The 13,952-nt window shown below is 43.6% G+C and overlaps 1 protein-coding gene and 1 long non-coding RNA gene across 12 annotated transcripts in view; both read right to left on the bottom strand.

Annotated features, from left to right (window-relative positions):
• The window catches only part of tnrc6c1 (trinucleotide repeat containing adaptor 6C1), a 672,712-nt gene that overhangs the window by 298,011 nt on the left and 360,749 nt on the right, over positions 1–13,952 (bottom strand). The gene's annotated exons all lie outside the window — the stretch shown is intronic.
• On the bottom strand, positions 2,874–13,391 carry LOC147102758 (uncharacterized). Its single transcript, XR_015073084.1, has 3 exons — positions 13,307–13,391; positions 4,428–4,592; positions 2,874–3,766 (listed from the first exon to the last, which is right to left on the bottom strand). It is a non-coding gene; the product is annotated as an uncharacterized LOC147102758 (long non-coding RNA).

Below are 13,952 nucleotides of genomic sequence, written 5' to 3'. Positions count from 1 at the left end.
AGTGAATGGACAAAACAATGGCAGATGGAGTTCAATGTGGGGAAGTGTGAGGTTATCCACTTTTAATCTGAGAAATAGAAATCGGAATATTTTCTTAATGGTAAGAGACGAGGAGCTATGGAGGAGCAAAGGGATTTAGGTGACCATGTACACATTGAAAGCTATTGCAGAGGTTCAAAAAGTAATCAAAAGGGGTCATGGAATGTTGGCTTTTGTCTCAAAGGGTTTGGAATTCAAAAGTGAGGAAGTGATACTTAAGTTGTACAGAGCCTTGGTCATTCCCCACCTGGAGCATGGCATTCTGTTTTGGGCATCAAACCTCAGGAAAGGTATGTTGGCCTTGGAGGGGGTACATTACAGATTTACCGTAATGATACCGGGGCTTAAAGGGTTAAATTATGAACACAGGTTACATAAACATTGGCTTGTATTCCCTTGAGTTTAGAAGGTTGAGGGTGATCTAACTGAGGTGCTTGAAATAATAAAGGAATTCAATAGGGTAGGTACAGAGAAACTATTTTCTTTGGTGGGGGGGAATCCAGAACAATACGACATAATCTTAAAATTTGAGCTCGACTATTAAGGTGTAAAATCAGTTAGTGCTTTTTCGCACAAAGAGTAGTGGAAATTTGGAACTCCCTTGCCCGAAGGCTGTGGACACTGGGTCAACTGACATTTTCAAAGCCGATCGATAGATTTTTGTTAGCGAAGGTTGTTAAGAGTTGTGGAACAAAGATGGGAAAATACAGTTGAGGTAAAGATCAGCCATGACCATCTGAATGGGCCCTATGCTCCTAGAATCAAACTGATCAGAACCAGGCATTCAGAACATCTCTTGCATTCACACAAGGAAGTGCAAAATGCATTCTGAGGATCTATCCTAGACCCCCCTCTTCCTCATCTACATGCTGCCCTTTGGGAGTCAACTTCCACATGTAAGCTAATAAGACCAAGCTCTTCCTCTCCACCGCCCGTCTTGACCCCTCCACTATCTTTGTGTTGTCGGACTGTTTGTCTAATATCCAAGCTGTAACTTCTTGGGAAGATTAAAGCCATTGCATTCGGCTCCTGCCATAATTGCTATACCCTTGCCACCGATTCCATTCCCTTCACCTATAAGACTTTGACAGGCAGGGCTATCTGGAGCAGAGTGGAAAGGATCCCCAATAAGAGGTTGTCCCTTCAAATCCTTTTAAAGAACTGGGCTGGCTGGTCAATCATTAACAGTGCCTGAAGTATTGCATACCTGCCTGCTTCAAGTGTCAGGTTACAGAGTCTAATATGGAGAATTGAATTGGATCCACTTTTACATTGTCAGGCATGTCATTTATGATTTGAAGAGATGCAGCTTACTCCCTTCTCACCAAGAAGGATCATCACAGGTTGGTCATTAGACAACTGACAAGAATGGGTTTCAACTTAGCTCTAGGATGACAGCAGATACAAAGAACTCCTTATGATATGACAAAAATAGCATTATTGAGGAGGTTAGATACCACGATGGACCTATTCAGCATGTCTCTCAAGACAGTAAGATTCTTGCTGATTCCCATGAGAGGTGCACTCTTTTTATGATTCCAAGACTAGAGTTTGGATGGACAAAATGCACTGCCAAATCATGGAAAAGAACATCGTCATATCTCTTGTACCAAGATCCCAACAGAAACTCAGAAACTTTAAAAAAGCTAAAAGGTAATATACCAAAGATGTGTGTGATTACAACACTGGATTTCTGAGCCTTCTCTCCTTCAGGGGTAGAGTGTAGTGCAGCTGATTCCAACACTTGAAGAAAAAGTACTGGGCTCCCCAACAGCAAAGTGGGTCAGTGCACTGCATGATGTGGTACAAAACCAGGCAGACCAAGAAACCCCAAGGCTTCATTGCTGGTCTACGCTCAGTCATCGAATGTAGCTGGCTGGTGATCAGCGTGCTACAGTTAGCCTCAGTATCGAAGATCTCTTCAGGGAACTATTTTTCAGCTAGATACCCAAGCAACGTGTACCAAAATGAATGGAGAATTAATATTTCGTAATAAAAGTGGCAGGATGTTTTTGAGCAATATAAATGCATTGTTAAAAAAAACTATTAGAACGATAAGTTCTTATAAAAAAAGTAAAATACATTTTTAAAAACCAAGTTAGCAATGCTGCCTAGTAATAATAGCATAGTGTACTGAACTCTCAATCAGATGGGCACAGGATTAAACCCCATGGGGGAGAAATTGGGTGAGTAGCGCCACCTATTAGCGCCTAAAGAGGGCAGTCAGTGGCTGTAGCGCCACTGGCCGCGCCTCCCGCGATATTCAGCGGGGGCGCTAATGGCGGCGTTAGCCTGTTGCACTGCGCCGCCACCGATGACTTCATCGGTGTGCGCAGCGCCCCATTAGCGCCCCGATCGCGATATTTGGTAGCAAACGCTGCTGTAGCGCCGTTCGCTACCTGCGCCCGGTTCACGGGGCCTTGCTGTGCCGGCAGTGGTGCAAGTTAAGGTGGAGGTGCGGGGCGGCCGCCTTTTTCGGTGGCCGCTTGCCAGCACCTCCGTCCCCGGCCTCCTGACACCCCCCCCCCCCCCCGGTGGCATTGCCGGCTGTTTCCCGAGAGCCCGGCACTTCTCCTTGGTGCCGGGCTCTTTTGCCGGCACTCGCGATCGGGGCTCGCGCTGTTGCAGGCCCCTCCCCCTTAACAATGGGAGGAAGGCCTGCAGTACCGCAGCGTGCCGTGCCACAGCATGTGGCACTGCGGCACGTTGCGTTGCGATATTCAGTTTCAGCGCCCTAAGAGGGACGCGGAGCGCCTCGAGCCTCGCCCCGTCTCCCTCTAGGGGCGCTGAAACTGAATTTCTGACGTTCGCTAATGCTCCGAACGCTGCGCAAAAATCAGCGCCCAGGCGAACTTGGCACCACAACCCAATTTCTAGGCCCATATCTTTGTAATGTTGAGTCAGTTTTGAAGAATTAAGCTGGGTAATGGCTTATAGATGGAACACGTTGCTATGGCAGAGCTTCATTCTGGGGGAAGGGGTAAAAATGACGCAGGTTATCCTCTTTGCCATAAGCATGCCTACTAACAGTGCTTGCTATTCATAGATCACCATGATAGAGGTGGCGACAGAGTGTGTAATCTTTATATTCTGTGGCTGGAAAGGACTTGAGTAAACTTGTGAAGTAGAAACAGTTTTAGTTGGCAGCACGTAAATATGCACTTGAATATTGTTCCCTTATTCCGGAATACTTTGCTACCACGTACTGATAATAAATCTTACTATGTAACAAGCTATAAAGAAAAACAATGTGAAAAATTAGGTACCATTGCTTAATGACTCACTTCATTTGTAGGTGTAAATTAGAAGCAAACAGATGAACAAATAGTGAATTTTAGGAACTAAAACATGTTCCTCGCTCATTTTCATTACACACAACTCACATTAAGTTAATGAAGTGCTTCAATTTACTTATCACTAAATTCACATTTCTATTTGCTTACACAGTATATGACCCTGAAGCAACTATGACCCGTGCTCACCTTGCAACCTCTTAACCGGTGAATGTGGGATAAATGACCCAAAAAGAGTGCCACTGATTTTGCTCATCTATAATGCCATAGGTCGTAACTTAAATCTTACTTAGATCTGTTTACAGGTCTCTGTGCTGTAATGATATAAATTCTCTCAATGTAAGCAGCATCAGTCAGTTCCAGCAGAGACCGAGTGTGTGTGGTTCTTCAAATGCGGCACAGCTGAGAAGTAACATAAGGTCGATGAATGAGACCTACAGTGAACAAATGTTGGTGATTAAGTAGACAGCATGAATGATTTTATGCAAATATGCTTATATCAGAACCACTGAAGCTACTATTTGTCTTTTCTGCTTTGAGTCCTTCAGCTGGTACTGTACTCAGTAAAATCCTTAATGTACAAGAAAAATGTATTTCTCAAAAGAAGGCTAATTAATTAGCAACTGATAAATCTTACCAAAAGTATGTCAAAAGGTAAACACAAACAGCTATCCTGTAACTAAACACTAGTATTCTGCTCTCCTAGTATTTCCTGCTCTCGCCCCGAACTAGACAATTTCATTCACTTTGCCTCCAATTTCCACCCTTCCCTCACCTTCACATGGTCCATCTCTGACTCTTCCCCAATGTAGAGGAGACCGCATCGTGAGCAGTGAATACAGTATACTAGATTGCAAGAAGTACAAGTAAATCGCTGTTTCACCTGGAAGGGGTGTTTGTGGCCTTGGACAGTGGGAAGGGGGGGAGGTATAGGGGCAGGTGTTACATCTCCTGCGCTTGCACGGGAAAGTGCCAGGCGAAGGGGAAGGGCTGTTTGGGGTGATAGAGGATTGGACTAGGGTGTCTCGGAGGGAGCGGTCCCTATGGAATGCTGAAAGGGGAGGGAAGGGGAAGATCTCGTCTGGCTTCGAATACCTTTTATTGTCTCTTTTGTTCGATCGCAGCCTTGCCTTCGATCTATTTTATTTTCTTTCCAGTTTTGAAGAAGGGTTCCGACCCGAAACGTCAACTCAAATTTCTCTCCACAGATGTTGCCTGACCTGCTGAGTTTTTCCAGCATTTTCTGTTGTTATCCTGTAACTAAATATTGATATGTACACTTATATTGGTGTTGTGTTAAGGTAAAATATTTAATCATAGAATGTTACAGCACAGAAGGAGGCCATTCTGTCCATCGTGCCTGTGAAAGCTCTTTGAAACAGCTATCCGATTAGTCCCTGTATACCCAAATCCAGGTCATTAATATGTATCAAAAAGAGCAGAGGACCTAATACCAACCCGTGGACAACACCACAGTATACTTCCCTCCAGTCTGAAAAACACCATTCACCACTACTCTCCGCTTTCTGTCCCTTAGCCAATTTTGTGTCCATGCTGCCACTGTCCCTTTAATCCCATGGGTTTTAACAAAGTGTTCGCTATTGCTTGCAACTCTTTTCCAACAAAATAATACTTGCAGTTAGTGAGCTCAAAGAGCAGGGCAGTTACAGAATATGGGGGTGAAATTCAGTATGGCCCCGCTTAGAGTGCTAACTTTTGAAAGCTGAGAAACTTAGCTCCAGGCACTAATGATTCCCAACTTTTGCAAAATTCAGTGTTTGAGCTCCAGGAAGGAAGTGGAGTGCTAAATCAAGTGCTCCACTTCCTTCCTGGAGCGCTAAAGGACGCAGGCGGGGCGGTAGTGGTGCAGCGCTGCACAATGTCCCATGGAGTGCTACCACAATCCGAGGCTCCTTCCCTCCCTTAAAGGGAAGGGCCATCGCTGCAGGCTCTGCATTGGGACCAGTTAGCTGATCCCCGATGGCAGCTGTGATCCGGCACGTTTAGCCCCATGCACTTCAGCAGAGTGCCAGGTTGAGCGATCGTGGCCCAGGAGAATTGAAAAATATTGGAAAAAAGCATTTCAGAAATTTTCATACTTCCCTCGGCAACCTCCCCTTTAACTTCTGCCCCTGAAGCGTGCGGCCTCCCGAACAACGCCTCCTGCAGCTGTCGGTGTTTTCGCCTGGCGATGCTGCAGAGGGCGGAACCGAAGTTTGGGTGTGGGGCACTCCCGGGGTGATGCACACGACAATGATATCACAATCTCCGGGCGCAGGAGATCGTGGCGCAAAGTGTTACCGCTGCCCAGCCAAGTTAGCAGGAGTCGTTCATCTCACCGCGCCCAGGCGGTAAGTCGTTAGCGCCCTGTTATTGCCCCCTGGGGGCGCTAATGGGAGGCGTTAACCCACCGAATTTCTCCCCCTTAGAGTTCTCACACAACCTCACACCTCACTCATTGGCAGGCAAAAGGTGTGATTAGAATAGGAGACAGGAGCTATGTCGGTTTTCTTTCTTCCAAGATTCCTGCATAATCCTGCATCTCGCAAACTGGCCGTCAATAAACTAGACTCAACTAAGGCAACTTGATTTGAATGATAAGCTCCATGAAGTGAAATTACAGACAATGCACTAAATGGGAATTAATATTTGCACACACTTTCTTTTAGAATAGCGCAAGATTGCCATTACTTTAATCCGTGCACTTTCTGGAAGTATGGATGCATGAAAGTTCATTTAAAAAAAAGTACAACTGAGTGGTCAAACCTCTGCTGCTCAATTAGTTGAATGGCGACTTTGTAAATATAAATAATGTACTGTGGCCCATTCCAGCTGTGGAGGGCACAATGTCTGTGAGAAATGGAGGGAAAGTGCTAAAAGGTAAATTAACATTTGCGGATGAAGGCTGTGAATACATGCTGAGGTGCTGTCTGTGTTGTAGAGGAGCAAGTTTTCAATGTCAATAGGATAAAGCATTGCACAGATGGACTAATCTTGCAAGTCTCAGCTATGGCCAGGCGATGCTTCCCGTTGGAAGCGCAGAATTGCAAAATTACCCTTAGGGGGTCAACATGGAGTCACATACCAGGAGACAATGGACGGATATCTGAAAAAGGGGGTCAGACTTGAGGATGAGCTTCTGTCAGCCGTGGCTCAGTGGGTAGCACTCTCACCTCTGAGTCAGAAGGTGTAGGTTCAAGTCCCACTCCAGAAACTTGAGCACAAAAATCTAGACTGACACTTCAGGGCAGTACTGAGGGAGTGCTGCACTGTTGGAGCTGCCGTCTTTCAGATGAGATGTTAAACCGAGGCCTTGTCTGCCATTTCAGGTGGACGTTAAAGATCACATGGCACTATTTCAAAGAAGAGCGGGGGAGTTATCCCCGGTGTCCTGGCCAATATTTATTCCTTAATCAACAACACTAAAAAGAGATTATCTGGACGTTGCCATTTGTGGGAGCTTGCTGTGTGCAAATTGGTTGCCGCATTTCCTACATTACAACAGTGACTACACTTCAAAAGTATTTAATTGGTTGTAAAGCACTTTAGGACGTCCTGAGGTCATGAAAGGCATTATATAAATGCAAGTCTTTCTTTACAAAGTGAGAAAAAAGAATGTGTGAATAATCATAGCCCTCAACATCGGGACCTTGCTAAGTATACTGATATCAAAGTAAATTACAGGTATTGTTTGCTTGAGTGCCTTAATTTGCTGGGTGGAACAAAAAGCAAAGTGGTAAACGTGACTGAGAACTAGCACAGCAGGATTAACAAAAGGAGAACCTAGAATGAGAAAAAAACTGAAGGCTTACAATCATCATTCATATCCACAGCTGACAATTTTCAAACTTTCTGCAGACATGCAATTCAAGTAAACTATGTCTGTGGTCACAAGACTCTCTAAAATACACAGCCATAAAATATTTTCTTATTCACTGCATATTCATCTCCTTACGGAAAAAGGTCAACTTCAACAGAAGGCACAGAACACAGATAGGCAGAGTGCAGATGGGTAGAGGGAACAGGCCAAATGTCCTACCTTGGAAGACACCATCATGGAGGTAATTGGCTGGAATGGTGTATACAGCATGGGTGTTATGGAAACTGGAGGAGAAGAATACACTCCAAGTTTGAATAACTATAATCACATACATTCTCTGTGCAATCTGTTTCAGCAGATATAAAGCAGATATAAAGCAATGATTGTGTTACACTGCGAAATGTGCAAAAAAAAACTGTCTGCACAGTAATAACAACATACTTAATTATGTGCACTGACTTATCACGTGCCCTTTTCTTGTTACAGAGGTGCCACAACCACAGTAACAGCAAATTGGACCCTCTCACTAACGAGCCTCACTGCAGCACTCAACAAATGCACCAACCCAAAGAAACACAGTTCAGGGAATTGTAATGATTTAAATTAGGAACCTCAGTGAATCACGTCTCATGGGTGTGGATCGTGCAGTGGTGGTGACAGAAGATAGGCTGGCAGTTGCTGAGCGAAGGTATAACATTGCCATGGGCTGTGCTGAATCGCTTTGTGATCTGACGACTGACCAGCTGTGAAATGGAGAGCACCACAGAAGCATGAATAGCTGCAGCAGTCGCATGCTTCTTGCTGAGCACGGTGCAGTTAGTACACAATTGGGTGATACTGTGCAGTGGGTGTTCTCTGCTCTGCAGACAGCAGTTGAGCAACTTGCAGCATTCGTGGCATTTGCAGGGAAAACCTCAGGAATGCAGACAGCAAGCACAGTTGTGACATCTCTCATGAATGCTTCCATTGATGCTGCTGAGGCACTGAGGTCTATACTAAATGAGTAATAACAGTCAGCTTCAACGTGCTTTGAGGCAGAATCTGGAGAACACACTTGAAGGATTCATAGCCTCATGGCCCTGCAGTTCTTTTCCCTAATAAAATAATGGCTGATGTGAGTTGTCCAGCAGAGACATCTGGTAGAAGCTCAGGAGTGGGCCAGTGGCTGTCAAGTCGCTGTCAGTCCCTTGCTTGCAGCTACTTCTGCATAACAGGTGATGGGTGAGGCCTCTGAAATCAGGCCAGCCCCACAGCTAGAACAAGACAAGGCAGCCCCATCTGGGAGGTGCGGGGCTTCCAAAGTGATTGCACGAGCTGTGTTGTGCTGAGTAACCAAGACCGCCAAAAAGCCAACCATCCAACTTACCCTGGAATAATTGGACAATCTCTGCTTGGCTTAAGGTACAAGCTTCATGGGCATTCCCTGGAAACCAGGCATTCGTGTGCATAATGTTTCTTGCAGTGGTTGCAAATCATTTTGAGATTTATCAAGTGGTATGCTTTTCTATTATTGAATGCTGCAGGAAATGGTTTAAGCACTTGAATGATCATATGGGCGAAGAAGATGGTGTCCTGTACCATAGGAATAGTATGGGGGAGAAATTGGGTGCCTTTGCGCCTCCCACTAGTGTCCCCAGGGTGGCGCTAATTGGGCGCAAATGGGTTTGCGACCAGGCGTGGCACTGACATCGACTCCTGCCATATTCGGTGGGAGTTTTGTGGCGGCAGTACGGCGTTGCGCCCCGATTTCATTCGCCCAGAGATCGTGATGTCAAAGCCGTGCACATCGCTCCGGTAGCACCTTGGACCTGAAATTGACTTCCGCCCCCTGCAGCAGCGCCAGGTGAAAACACCGCCAGCTGCAGGAGGCGTGCATTGGACGGACGGCCGCTTCGGGGGTGATGATTAAAGGCGAGGTGGCCGAAGTAAGTAAAAAAAAACTTACTTTTCTTGTTCCGCTTTTTTTCACGGGTTCCTGCCCGCAGTACTCTGCTTGAGTGCTGGGCTGATCGCGTGGGATCGCAGCTGCCTTGGTGGTCCAGGTAGGTAATTTTTCTATTGCAGAGCCTGCAGTGATGGCGCTGACCTTTAAGGGAGGGACAGAATGTTTGAACGCGGCAGCGCCCAGTGAGTAGCGCTGCTGAAGTCTCCGCCCCGCTTGCTGCTGATTGCACTCCAGGAATGAAATGGAGTGCTTGATTTGGTGCTCCATTTCCTTCTTGGAGCGCAAAACCGAATTTTTTATAAGTTTAGAAACATTAGCGCCTGGTGCTAATTTTCCAAACTTTTAAAATTTAGTGCCCCAAACAGGCCTATAATGATTTTCTCTCCCTATGTCTTTTAAATAAGCCTGTCAGCCTCTCTTGGTGCTGCCTGTTAAAATATGTCTTTTTACCAAAGCATGGGGACTTGGATTAAGCAGCTTATGATAAGTAAGTTTGCTATACAACATTGGACTTGGTGCAGAACATCAAGATGGGTTTCATGAAGCATATTGCCCGGCATAGGTCTTACGATCACACTGAAGAAAATTGTTTATAGGATAGCTGATAAAGAAACTCTGAGACTTGGAATGACATCTGCAGGAAAGTGTTACCTAAGGTTGATATGAGAGCACAGGTTTATGTATACAGGAGCCAGTGCCTATTATGATCCAGTTGCATATGCATTGTATAAAGTTCCACACCTCAACTGGTGGAACCACTGGTTGATGGGATATAGAATCATAGAATGATACAGCACAGGAGGAGGCCATTCAGCCCATCATGCCTGTGCCGGCTCTTTGAAACAGCTATCTAATTAGTCCCACTCCCCTGCCCTTTCCTCATTGCTCTGCAAATTTTTCCCCTTCAAGTATTTATCCAATTCCTTTTTGAAAGTTACAGTATAATCCTTTGGTTACTGACTGTTCTGCCACTAGAAACAGTTTCTCCTTATTTTACTTTATCAAAACCCTTCAGGATTTTAAACATCTCTATTAAATCTTCCCTTAATCTCCTCTGCTCTAAGGAGAACAACTCCAGTTTCTCTACGTAACTGATGGCCCACATCCCTGGCACCATTCTAGTAAATCTCCTCTCCAACCCTCTCTACGGCCTTTACATCCTTCCTAAAGCGCGGTGTCCAGAATTGAACACAATACTCCAGCTGGGGCCTAAACAGTGACTTAAAGATTTAGCTAACTTCCTTTTTTTTAATCTATGCCTCTGTTTATAAAGCCAAAAATTACGTACGCTTTTTTAACAGCTTTCTCAACTTGTCCTGCCACCTACAAAGCTCTGTGTACATACGCCCCCAGATCTCTCTCTTCCTGCATCCCATTTAAAATTGTACCATTTAGTTTATATGCATCACTTCACACTTCTCTGCGTTAAATTGCATCTGTCATGTGTCTGCCCATTTCAGCAGTCTGTATATGTCCTCCTGAAGTCTTTTACTATACTCCTCACTGTTTACTACATTTCCAAGTCATCTGCAAACTTTGAAATTATGCCCTGTATACCCAAGTCCAGGTCTTCCTGTTCGACTCCAAATAACCTTATAAACCATGGCCGTAAAAGATCAGTCCTGGGTGGACAAGTATTAAGCTTACCAGTACTCTAGGCTGTGCCATTTTAGCAGGTTAAGTTAAGTTCTAGTATCCCCGATTATAATTAGCAGTCCTAAGCCCTGGCTCTGCCAACTTGTCCTGGAGCTCTCTGGACGTAGGTCATTTTTGTCCAGACAGGGAGATAGTGTGAGCACATGAAATCAAGCAAAGAAGGATTTCTCAATAGCTCAGTTTGGAGACTCTTAAACACAGTAATGACTTTCTGTGCATGTCACAAAACCAGTTGACCAAAATGAAAGCGTTGAAGCAGATTATCTGTAATCTTGATCAGAGGCAAGAGAAATATAATGGTGAACCGCAAACTGATCCTTTTGAAATCGCTTACTGTGCCTGGAAGGAGCCTGTGGAAAAAATGTTGAGCTCCATCTCACTTTTATTGCTAGTGGCAGTTCAGTGTTGATGTTGTTCCTTGATTGAAGATGTGGTTCTCAGAAATGGCAGACTTCATCTATGGCTTATGGATGAGATGCTGCCTCCTCAGTCATCGTTCCCTGGTCAAGGTAGCTTTATTGCTGGTAATAGGCATGCTGCCTGAGAATAGTAGTAGGTGCTGGTGGTTCTCCTAAAATTATCTTCCTCTACTGTTGGTCCTCTTCCTCCTGGAACATGTGAGACTTTGCTGATGTGCCTATGCTACAATAGCTGAGGCATTCTTTACAATGTCTCCTGCCCTGCTCCATGATGGAACTTTGAAAGAAAGAACTTGCGTTCATATAGCACTTTTCACAACCTCAGGACATCCCAAAGCACTTTACAGCCAATGAAGTACTTTTGAAGTGTAGTCACTGTTATAATCACGGGAAACTTGGCAGCCAATATGCACACAGCAAGGTCCCAAAAACAATGAGATAATTGACCAGGTAATCTGTTGGTTGAGATATAAATGTTGGCCAGTACACAAAGAAAACTCTCCTGCTCTTCTTTGAAAAGTGCCATGGGATCATTTACGTCCACCTGAGAGGGCAGACAGAGCCACGGTTTAACGTCTTATCCGTAAGACGGCAATTCCAAAAGTGCAGCACTCCCCCAGTAATGCACTGGAGTGTCAGCCTAACTTATATGCTCAAGTTTCTGGAGTGGGACTTGAACCCACAACCTCCTGACTCAAAGGCTAGATTGATACCACTGAGTCATGGCTGACACCTGACCAGCAACATTTAAGGAATTTGGATGTTACAAGTTGTTGAAAGAAACCAAATTGTAACCGTGGTTGCTGCAATAAATGAGAATGTTGTTGTGAGTTATTGTGAGAAAAAATATCCTGGTGAGTAATGGTGGCATCTTGTTCAGTTCCTGCAAGATATGAGCAAGCTATACTGAATTACTGTAAGAAGCAGTGAGAGTTTTGGCAGCAAACTGCAGTAAGAAATGCCTGCTGAAACAGTGAATCCCTCTAGGATATAAAGAAATTATGGTAAATTGTTGTGAGAAACTCAGACATTTTGAGTGCCTTGAGAAATAAACAAGGCAGTGAATTCCTATGACACATGGGAATGCCACAACAAATCAAGATAAACAAGAACCTTACAGTGAAATGCTGAGAGAAATGAGTCAGAGGGAAGAGAAATATTGCTGGAAATGAACATGTGGCAAAAAATCAATGTGAGAAACAATATTACAATGATTGCTGTTGAGGAATGCTTTATCACTATTCTGTTGTACAAATACTGATGCAAAATCTGTGATAAATTATATCATTGCATTACTGAGACATTACTATAAATATATCTGTGACAATTCTCCAGTACGACTATGTTTTAAAAATATAGACTATGTGCATCTTACCTTTACATTCTGAAAATTATGTTACTATTTATATCCAAATATGCAGATTATATACCTGTAAATTCACATCTCCTCTATTTGACATTCATTGTTATACTGAAAATCTGGTGTTGCACTCATTGTTCATCACTATGAATTGCCACCTCATTAATGTAGTCAACTCACCCTATTATGAACACAACCCTTTTATTTTTAATAAGGAAAATAGGGACTTATTTATTATAGCATATAAAATAACGAGGTCCCAGGTAAATTACAGATCTATGTGGGGCCCCTAATGAGTTTTAGGTATATGTGCTTACTAACTCGAAACCAATTTGAGATTGCATATATAATCATAATTCTACATGTTGCTTTCAATATATTTCATGGTACATTTGTACAGCTGAGCCAAAACACAACTGAAACACTGGACAGTATAAAATAGCAGCTATGCCATGCACACACACACACATCACAATTTAATTTAAAATAAATTTAATCATTTTCTTTTCTCATAGGTTTCATTACTTGAAGAAATGGTTATTCGCAGCCAACACAACAGTCTCTGTATTTTGTATCATCAGATATTGTATCTTTGGTACTCATATTCTATTACTGCATAATACGTTCTGTTATAGCCCAAAAATGTAAAAAAAAATCCTAGCAAATCATCAACCTTGCAATTTTTTTGAACCCCATACAAAAAGCTATAACAAATCTCTAAGGGTATAGCAGCTTAGCTCATTCTAAATAAACTTTCTGTGACCTTTTCAATACCTGGGATCAAACATTGAGCTATTAGCTTGATTGCTCTGGACACTTCACCATCTCTACCTCTTTCCTAATCCATTTGCTATTTCCTGTGGAAAGAAGAGTTAACAAATAACTGGCGCTCTGCTCCTCCCCTCCCCCTTCACAATACATGTACTCAGGTTTACATTGTAAAAGCTTTCCTTCATTCTTTATTATACAAAAATAAGGTTCTTGATTGAAAAGAGGCCCAGATAAAGGAAGAACAACAAAACCTATTGCTGGGTGCTGATGATAACACATTAGTAAACATAATAAAGACAGTGACCTTTCCAATGCGGTGAAGAGATGAACCACTGTCTCATTCTCTCCGATACAAAGGCAGACTCCTACTTGAAGGAGCAGTGCAGCCAAAATAATCTCCTGGGATTTTCACGGCTGAAGACGGAGGGTCAACTTTGATTCTGGCAAAATAAATTACCTATTATAGAAATCTAATCACATAGAGAGGCTCATTTTTACTTCTCCATAAACATCAATTTCCATTTCAAGGCAGCAGCTGGATAGACTTGCGAGCAATATGCAGGATACAAATGTATAAATCAGCAGATGTTTAAGGAGGCTATGTCCCTTCTGGTTTTAATTTGAAGTGTTTTCATCTCTTTCACACTTA

Source organism: Somniosus microcephalus, chromosome 21 (genome assembly GCF_052327205.1).
Source record: "Somniosus microcephalus isolate GS21.2 chromosome 21, FLI_Smic_1.0, whole genome shotgun sequence".
Classification (NCBI taxonomy): domain Eukaryota; kingdom Metazoa; phylum Chordata; class Chondrichthyes; order Squaliformes; family Somniosidae; genus Somniosus; species Somniosus microcephalus.
Note: the sequence above shows the minus strand (reverse complement) of the source record. Positions and strands in the feature narration are given on the sequence as shown.